Raw genomic sequence first — 9,266 nt, 5'->3', positions numbered from 1 at the left:
CTCCTGCCTCTCCCCTCCAAGCCTTTCCAGTGATGCCCAGACATTTGAAAGCAAGCAGGTGGCTCCCCGGCTCTGCCTCCCCCATGTGCTCTGTTCCCACCCGGGTCCTGCTGCCCCAACACATGGACGCCTGTGCCAGGCCACCCACCCATCTGTTGGACGCAGCCCCAGGTCCTATTCAGTTTCCTCAAACCTGGCACAAGGAGCAAGGCACCCCAAAGTGCCTTTTCTGTCTAGGGAATCCCAGGCAGGGCCAGGGTCAGGGCCAAGTGTGACAGCCCCAGGGGCAGGTGCCTCTGGAGGGATGCGAGGGCAGTCAGTCTGCGGCCGTGGAGAACTTGGCCAGCTCCTCATGCAGGGTGCAAGGACCACGGTTCCCGCTGTAGGCTGGAGGCCCCATCATCCTCCCAGCAGTTCCCCGCGAGGAGCTTGGGCCTCAGGACACGTTGGCTCGAGCCACATCCCCGGAGGCCAGAGAGCAAGCGCTCCTCAGGTCCTCCCACTTAGGACGTATGTCCAGGCAGAGCCCTTGTTCAGCCACAGTCTGGGTCTGGCTAAACGACTAGCAGTCATATTTAAAGTAAATTTTTTCCCCCTTGAATTTGAGTTATAGTGTTTCTGCAATCCAGATCTCATCATGTGTGTACAAACTCATTCACACAGAGCAGCTCAGGCCAGGCTGTGCTTTGTTTAGACCACAGCCGAGAATGCATGTTCAATCCTAAGCAACAAGCCTGTGACTGCCTGGACTGACCCTGGTGTAGCGCAAAGCAGCCTGACAGGCTGAGTAACCACACACACAAGGTCCTTCTGTGACCTCTGAAACTGACTTCTGTTACATCCTTTCGCTACAGATCTCTAAGATGCACTGAGGGGCACACGGTAACGGCATGGTTTACTGCCCCCAGAATCCCAATCCAGCACAGATCGAATCATACACCCGAAGCCTCATCGGGTTTTCCCAGGTGACTCAGTGGTAAGGAATCCACCTGCCAATGAAAGAGACATGAGTTTGATCCCCAGGTCAGGACAATCCCCTGGAGAAGGAAATGGCAACTGACTCCTGTATTCTTGCCCCAGAAAGCCAATGGACAGAGGAGCCTGGAGGGCTACGGTCCATGGGGTCGCAAAGAGTCAGACAACTTGGTGACTGAAACAACAGAAAGCCTTGTCAGGTTTATACAAAAAGAGTGATTCTACTTAACGTGATGCTGCAGATTGCTTCAAAAGTTTCAAAACGTTGATTTGATAGGCAGAGCCAACTCAAGCTAAGCCATAAATCTTGGAATGAATTGGATAAATGAAATAACGAATCAGTGAATAAGTACCTTCCGTTTTCCAGATGGAAAAATTAACATATTCCGAAGTCAGTCACCAGATATCGATCGACACATATTTCTTGAGCATCAGCTGTGAGTACAGGAGAAAATGACACACAAAAAGATGAGGCAGAATCTGGGAGAATACAGTTGAAAGATTTGTATCGCTGGGACTTTAGGGACTAAGTTGGCTAGCATTTTATATAGTTTGGTCACCTTCTAGAACTGCATTTTCTAACATGGAAGGCACCAGCCAGAGTCCAAAACGATGGTTCTCAAACTTCAGTATACATCATTGTCCCTGGATGGAGGGCTTGTTAAAACTCAGGTTCCTGGGCCCTGCCCCCAGAGCTTTGATTCAGTAGATCTGGGATGGGGCCTGGGAACCTGCATTTCTAACAAGTTCCCACGTGATACTCATGCCTCTGATCCAGGGACCACATTTGAGAACCGCCAGTCTGAACAGACAGAACCAGAGAGTGTTCTCACTGCAGAATGCTCTGGAAACACAGAGGGATTTGGACCGAGGGCGTGGCAGATGGTCCTGTCACTGATGCGGTATCGGGGCCATTTCTGTTATCCACCGAGGTGGTCATATCTCTTCTGGGTTCTTATCTTAGGGGTTGTGTTTGTTTGAAGGACCCCTTCTGAGAGGGAAAAAAAAAAGCAGCCAGAAATCTTTCCTTTCTTCTGTGGCATCTCCAACCCTTCTTGTCTTTAAACCTCCAAAGACTGATCACCATGAGCAGCCATGAGGACAGAGGTGTTTGGAAATCTCTGCTGAACTTGCTGCGGGGCACAGTGCGGGGGGTGGCGTTTGCGGAGAGGGGCAAGGTGGTGACAGAGGCCGGGCTGCTGGTCTCACCCCCCTGCTGAACCATCCCCACAGCCGACTCCATGCAGGGCCCTGTGAGATGCAGTCACCAAACCCAGTCCAGTTCCCACGGACTCCTCCTGTCTCAGCATCTTCAGGGAGAGGCAGGCAGGTGATCACTGAGCAGAGAGCTTTAGCGGGGCCTCTGGGCTCTCTTAAATTGGCCCCCCGAGTCTGTCCAAAAAGACTTTGGAGCCAAGTGACTTCTGAACTAAATCATGTCCCATTTACTTGAAGAGGGGAAGTGCTTTCCGAGAAGAGAGCGTGTGCGTGGGGGCCGGGAGGCATGAGTGCCTACATGAGAACGTCATCCATGCCCTCCCCACTCCAGCTCACTTTCCCCAGCTGGTCAGCTAGGACTTCACACTCCAGCCCCAGCACTCTATAGACACTGCCCCTGACCAGGCAGACCTGTGCTAAAGCCCTTTCCTGGGGCTTGGTGGACAGTGATCGCAAGTGAGGGGCCACAGCTCTGGGCCATGTGCAATGGGGATCCCCAAGCCTCACCTTGAAGGTCCTTCCTCGAAGGAACTGGCCACCCCATTGGGAGGAAAGATACCAGATTAAATAGCTGCAGAAAACAGTGCTTCGCAGACGGCTGACGGAGTAAAGAAATCCCATGTTTGGAATCACCCTTCCCCCTTCTTAGCATCTAATCCTTTCCCCTGGTGGCTCAGACAGTAAAGTGTCTGCCTGCGATGCGGGAGACCTGGGTTCCATCCCTGCGTCGCGAAGATCCCCTGGAGGAGGAAATGGCAACCCACTCCAGTACTCTTGCCTGGAAAATTCCATGGACTGAGGAGCCTGGTAGGCTACAGTCCGTGGGTTCGCAAAGAGTCGGACACGACTGAGCAACTTCATTTCACTTCTTAGCATCTGGATCTTTCTGTGGTTTTGTGGTGGCCACGGGGCCATCAAGACCTCAGGGCCCCGAACACTGAAGGGCCTGCTGTCAGGCCTCCAGCGAAGATGTAAGATAAGCGTGAGGAGAGCCCTGGGCTCTAGTTTCTTTTTCCCACGATGGCATCGTTGCTGTCTGCTTGGTTTTCATCACACATGAGAGAGAACTTCTCCCGGAGGTGGTCTCGATGCCCCAGTGGTGAGGGTACAAAGCCCGTGCTGACCCACCCCTTGGGAATCCAGCCCAGGGTGGGAGGGGTGATTGTGAAGCAGGACTGGGGGGCCAGGTGGAAGGTGAAGACAAACAGATTAATGGGTGGAAACTGTCAAAGCTAAACAAACGCTAGGTGTTCTCGGTGTCTGCTGGTTTGCAGCTGCACAAAGAACGGTAAAGAGGTGGCTCTTCTCTCCCAGGGGAGTTTTGGTTTCAGAGGGGCCGGGCCCGGCTAGGGCTCAGCCCGAAAACACTCTTGTGCCAATAAAGGTGACCATGACAAGGGGTTTTCCTGTGTCCATTCTCCTCTGAGACCCTTCTTCCCACCTACCCAATGACTTTGCTGCCTTTTTTTTTTTTTTTTGGCTTCATTGCTGTTTAGCAGAAAATATTAAAAATGCTTACCACCTAAAACTCAGGAAGATTGAGTAAGAGGGCCAGCCCCTAGCACAGCCAGCTCGCTGTCTGAGGCACGGAAGTGCTTGGTTTGACTCTGCAGGCAGTGGCCCGCGAGGAAAGTGGTGACCTGAGGGCCTTAGGGAGGGTCAGGGGGGTGGGGACCGTGGGTGAGGGCCCGACAGCAGACACTCTGGCTCTGGAGCCACACGCATTAGCCTCTTGACAGTGTTTACCTCCAGAGACTGTCTAGTTTATCTCAGAGGCTTCAGGCTAAAGTCCTGCCCTCCCCTCCTCCTCCTCCACGCCAAAGCCACCTCTCTTCCCACTGCCCCGCCCCCGCCCCCCATTTCTTAAAAAGGCTCAGATTCTGTTTTGTCATTTCCCTAAGTCTGAGTGAGTCCCAGGTCTTGGGAGTTTATGGGATGGGTCTGGTGACTGGCTCATAGAGGTCTGTGAGTCGCCTTTGGTCTGTAATTCTGATGTCGTTGTGTGGTTGACATTAATTATGTCAGCCAACTTTCAGATACAAATGAGGACTCGGGAACAAGCTCTTATCAGGAAGTGACACTCAACAGATGGATGGTTCTAGTAACAGAGAATGAGGATTTTTAGCCCCTGCTGGTAAACTACAAAATGCTAGATACTGTCTCACCTTATTTACCTCCTTTATTCCAGGATGAGAAGGTAGGACAGAATTCACTCATTCATTCCGCAAATATTTATTGAGGGCTTACAAGTACCAGCTGCCGTTTAACCCAAGCACTTTTGAAGATTCTCTTTAAAGTGCTGCCTCGCTTCGAAATCAGACTAGAAAACGAGTGAGCTCCTTTCGTGTGAGATTTTTCCATACCTAGCCTTAGACCACGAGATGATTAAGATAAATGACATTTCTAAAGACAGGGTAAACAGGGAACATTATGGGAATATTAGCAAACCAAACAATACTTAGAGCTCTAAGCCGAAAAAACAAACTCCTAAGCAGGGAGGGATGAGAAACACACCGCCAGCCGGAGCTCAGCAGTGTAACTGGCGACCGTTGGGTACACAGCATCCGGCCTTGTCACCCCTGGGTCACGTAGCTGGTCAGGATCACAGGAGCTGGGCCTTGGCGGATGCCAGCCGGCCCGGAGTAGAGTCAGTTCTGTTCAGCAAACAGATTTGTGTTTGTGTGATAAAGGGCCAGACCTTCAAGTGTGAGTTGAGGCGTGGGGAGCAGGTGAGGAAACACCCAGGGACCAGGAGGAAGGGGAGGGAAGCCCCGACTTCCTGGGAGTCAGGGCTCTGTGCTGCCTCTGCTCTCGACTTTGCTTCAAACAAAACTGCGAAGGGCTGCTCGTGGATGGCGGGCGGGGACCGCCAGGGGAGCAGGGAAAGGGTGAGCATCTCCCCCTCCTTGCCTCGCCTCTCCATCCCTCTCTGTCCCTTCTGGAGAACCTTCAAGGGCAGGCGGCCACTGCCACCCCATTTCCTATTTTCAGGGGACTTTTCACCTACCCTGTGTCGCCATGCCCCTTCTGCGGCATCCTGGAGGCTCATCACAAGGGAGAGGCTGATCGGTCTCATGGGCGCCTTCGTGTTCACCCTCGGAAACAAGGCTTTGAAATCGCTGGCCCTGAAGCTTCAGGCTTCGCCAAGCCCAACCCCCCAGCGAGCCCCCAGTTTACATGAGCCATCACCCCAAAGCTCCCAAGGGGTGGGGGCCGCGTGGAGAAGGAGCCCGTTGTCGGCGGGGGAGGGCCCCTGAGCCCAGCACAGGCTTTGCTGGGGCCGCGTCTCTTGCTCTTCAAGGCCCTTCGTGGACAGCGGCTGGCCGCGAGTGGTTGGGGTCGGAGTGGGAAGGGCTGAATGTGAGCCCGCAGGGCAGCAGAGAGAGCGAGTGAGCTGCAACCACTGCAGTCTGTTTGAAGGGATTAGTTTCTGGAAGAGTTCCGACAGAGCTGGAGCTCTAGCTTGGAGCATCTCATCTCTGCTGTGTTGGGAACTTGCTCGGCTGGGATCACCTTGACTCGGTTCGCCACAAAACACAGAAGTGCTTCATGCTATGGGCCCCAGCACAGGGTGAGGCTCTCCGCACCTTAGGGTGGTGTGGAGGTGGCTGAGAGAGGCTTTAAGAGTATTTTCCAGGAGTGGCTGGGAAGACTCTGGCTGGCCTTGCTCACCTAGGTGCCCCCCTAATCGGGGAGGGGCCGGGAGATATGGGTTCTCCTCACGTCCACACACACAGCACAGTTGGCGAGCTCCCGTGTTCTCTGTGTGTGCGGAGGGAAGGAAGGAAGGCCCCCGACCCCCGGACCTCCTCCGGAATTGCCTGCAAACAGGATCGTGGAGTCATCCATCCTCACCCATCCTCTGGAGAGTCGTAGGCACAGTTGCGGCAACCATCACAGACTGCCGTATTCTGTGTATTCATTGACCCACAGATATTTGCTTAAAAGAAAGGAAGCAGACATGCCTTCTGGATATGATTAAACCCAGTAGATAAGAAGATTCTGCGGCTAGGCAGGAAAATGAGGAAATACATTGAAAAGAAGAACACGCATCGCTTGAGTGAACGGACTGAAACTCAAAGAGACCATCTTCAGATCTCAGGTCACATGTCACCTCTTCCAGGAAGCCCTCCCTGATCTCCTCAGGGCCAACTGAGGTCTTGCTCCTATGAGCTCCCCTCAAGCCCTGCACTGAAGGTGGCATCCCCCGGCCTGTGCCTCCTGTATTGTCTCTGTCCGTGGGGAGACGCTAGCAGAAAAAGGGCCTCAAGGGCAGACCAAGCCTGCCCTACAGTGGGTGTGCAGTCAGTATCTGTTGTCGCAGAACACAGGCCCAGTACAAGCTGACTGCTCTGTGGGGGCGAGGGTGAGCAGAGGCCTTCAAGTCAGGAAACTGAGGGCTCTATGTTTCCCCCACAAGGAAGGTGGGTTCCCCCAAGCCCCCGGACTAATTCCAGGCTTCCTGTGCTCACTCGCCTTATCTCGATGGAGACGGTCATTTGTTTCACATCTTTCATAGGAGCTGAGGCCGCTGCAGCGGAGGAGAACTGGGCGGGGGTGGGGACGTGTGATTACAGTCCATTAAGGCTCAGCTGTGATTTCTAAAGCTCTTTTCATTTGTGACAGGAGCCAAACCCCTACCCCAATTTCCTCCCCCCGGAGGAAGCAGCATGCTACTCTTAGGAAAATGATTTTTTTTTTTTAATTATGTTATTTTAAGGAGAAGCATACCTGAAAATGTGTATTGAGCAAAACAGAACAGTCCGGCTGGCACACGAAAAAAGAGGGCTTTCGAGAAAGACAAGTGAGACTCCACGTGGGAGCCTGATGTTTCCACCGTTTCCAGGCTGGTTTCCCAGCTGCGCTGGCTCCTTCTCGGCCATTTCAAGAGCAGCACAGCTCCTGAGCCCTGGCCTACCTGTCCCCTCCCCCACCTCTAATGATCGCGATGCCGGTGCCCAGGGGACACAGCTTGGTCCTGTTGGTCCCCCTTGGGCTGGCGCCGTGCTCGGAGCCTCTCAGTGGCTGGTGCCCCAGAACCAGTCACACTGCCTCCTCCGTGCTGGTCCCCCCGACATCCGGGGGCGGCTCTACTTTGTCATCAGACCACGAGGGAGAAGCGGGCCTTCTGTCGCCCTGTTTCCCACTTCACTTGTACCTGGGTGGTCCAGCCTTGCTTCTGTCTCACTAATTCCCTGAGGGTGCTCACTGTCAAGAAGAATATCGTCTGTGTGTTTGCAGGAGAACAAACTTTTTTTTTTAAGGTACCAGCACTCTTACTTAATAAACGGACTTTGTCTGTCCAAGCCTTCCTCTCCCCCATAATGTGGCCAACATTCTGATGACTACCAGGCATGCGTGTGTGCCAAGTCTCTTTAGTCATGTCTGACTCTTTGCGACCCCATGGACTGTAGCCCACCAGGCTCCTCTGTCCACGAGATTCTCCAGGCAAGAATACTGGAGTGGGTTGCCCTGCCCTCCTCCAGGGGACTTCCGACTCGGCGATTGAACCCACATCTCTTATGTGTCCTGCATTGGCAGGCGGGTTCTTTACCACTAGTGCCACCTGGGAAGCCCGACCACCAAACGGTGTCAGTCGCTGTTTGGCAGCAACTTCGTAGGAGAAGGTGCCAGGGGTGCAGAAGAGCCTCAGGCAAGTTGATTATCTTTCTCATCTGTGAGGTGAGGGCAGCCCTGCCCGTAGGAAGGTGCTGGGAGCATGAGAGTCCGGACGTGTCTCCTCTCCACAGGGCCTGTGAACGAGCCGCCAGGTCTTCATGGGGCAGATGTCTGATGGGCAAACTTAAGACGGCCTCTAAGAGAACCTCCACGTCTCCACCAAGAACTGTGCATGTCCACCGCCTGGAGGAAAGGCATCAGCATCTGCCCGCGTCACCCCTCCTTGGTGACCCCTGCACTGGGGGCTCCACCCTCACCAGCCTGTCTACACACACACACACACACAGCCTGACCGCAGCCTTCACGTCACCCCGGACACACACTGAGCCACCCTGCGCAGGATAGTGGAGTTGGCCGTGGCTCTCCGTCACCTTTGGGAAGGTCTTCCCTGAGCAGTCACTCCCAGGTCATGCATACTGTTGCCCTGTTTGAGTCTCTGAGTCGCAGCCGTCAGTGTCACTGCATTGTGCGCTCCCCGCCCTCTGGACTCCTTGCTGGCCGCTGCCTCTCTGGCATCCAGGGTCATCCCCAGTGGGTGGCAGGCACCATCCTTTCTTTGCCAGCAGATTCAACAAATAGAAGCTTCTTCTTTTACTGTTCAGATTGGAGTGTTCGCATGAACTAAGATGTATATGTGCTAATTACAGATAGGGTCAGAATGGATGGGGGCACTTGACAGCCTTCCCAGACCATGCTGGCCTCTTAGTAGGCACTCGGGGAACACGTCCTGTGTGCGCAGAGGAGGAATGAACCTGAACCGTCTTCCCGGGAATGGCTGCGGCCCCCTGGGGAGACACAGCCCCGGTGCAGTGGGGGAACCAGGGTGAAAATCAGACATGCTCCTGCCGAGTTCCTCCTTCACCTCTTGTTAGAGAACTTAGCATCATCTGATTCGTTTGCTTCATGAGGATTATGTGTTATTTTAGTCGCTCGTGTCCAACTCTGTGACTCTGCACTGTAGTCCACCAGGCACTTCTGTCCGTGGAATTTCCCAGTCAAGAATCTGAAGTGGGTTGCCATTTCCTTTTCCAGGAGATCTTCCCAACCCAGGGATTGAACCCAGGTCTCCCACATTGCAGGCAGATTCTTAGCCACCGGGGAGCCCTCATGAGGATTATAAAATCTGCCTAAAGTCCTGCAGTCACATTAAGTCAGGTGACAGAGTGTCTGTTAGTAGGAGGTGCTCAGTAACTGGTAGCCTTCACCCCAGGGTGTTTAGGGAAAACCCAGCTCCAGAGGAGAGATGCTCAGGTGTTCACCTGTCCTAAAAACTGCGGATGACAGGCAGGTGTCTGCCCTGCCTTGGACACAGCGCCCCTGTGCCACTCCAGGTTCTCCACTCCTGCTGTGGAGTACCCCGCCCTCCTGGCGGTGCCGGCCGTGTACCTGTGCGC

The 9,266-nt window shown here is 54.0% G+C and overlaps 1 protein-coding gene across 1 annotated transcript in view; it reads left to right on the top strand.

Annotated features, from left to right (window-relative positions):
* Positions 1 to 9,266, top strand: part of LOC104990706 (protoheme IX farnesyltransferase, mitochondrial) — a 109,588-nt gene that overhangs the window by 97,844 nt on the left and 2,478 nt on the right. The window lies entirely within an intron of this gene.

This window comes from Bison bison, unplaced genomic scaffold (genome assembly GCF_000754665.1).
Source record: "Bison bison bison isolate TAMUID 2011002044 unplaced genomic scaffold, Bison_UMD1.0 scf7180017864180, whole genome shotgun sequence".
NCBI lineage: Eukaryota > Metazoa > Chordata > Mammalia > Artiodactyla > Bovidae > Bison > Bison bison.
The sequence above is the reverse complement of the archived record's forward strand: the minus strand, read 5'-3'. Positions and strand labels throughout refer to the sequence as shown.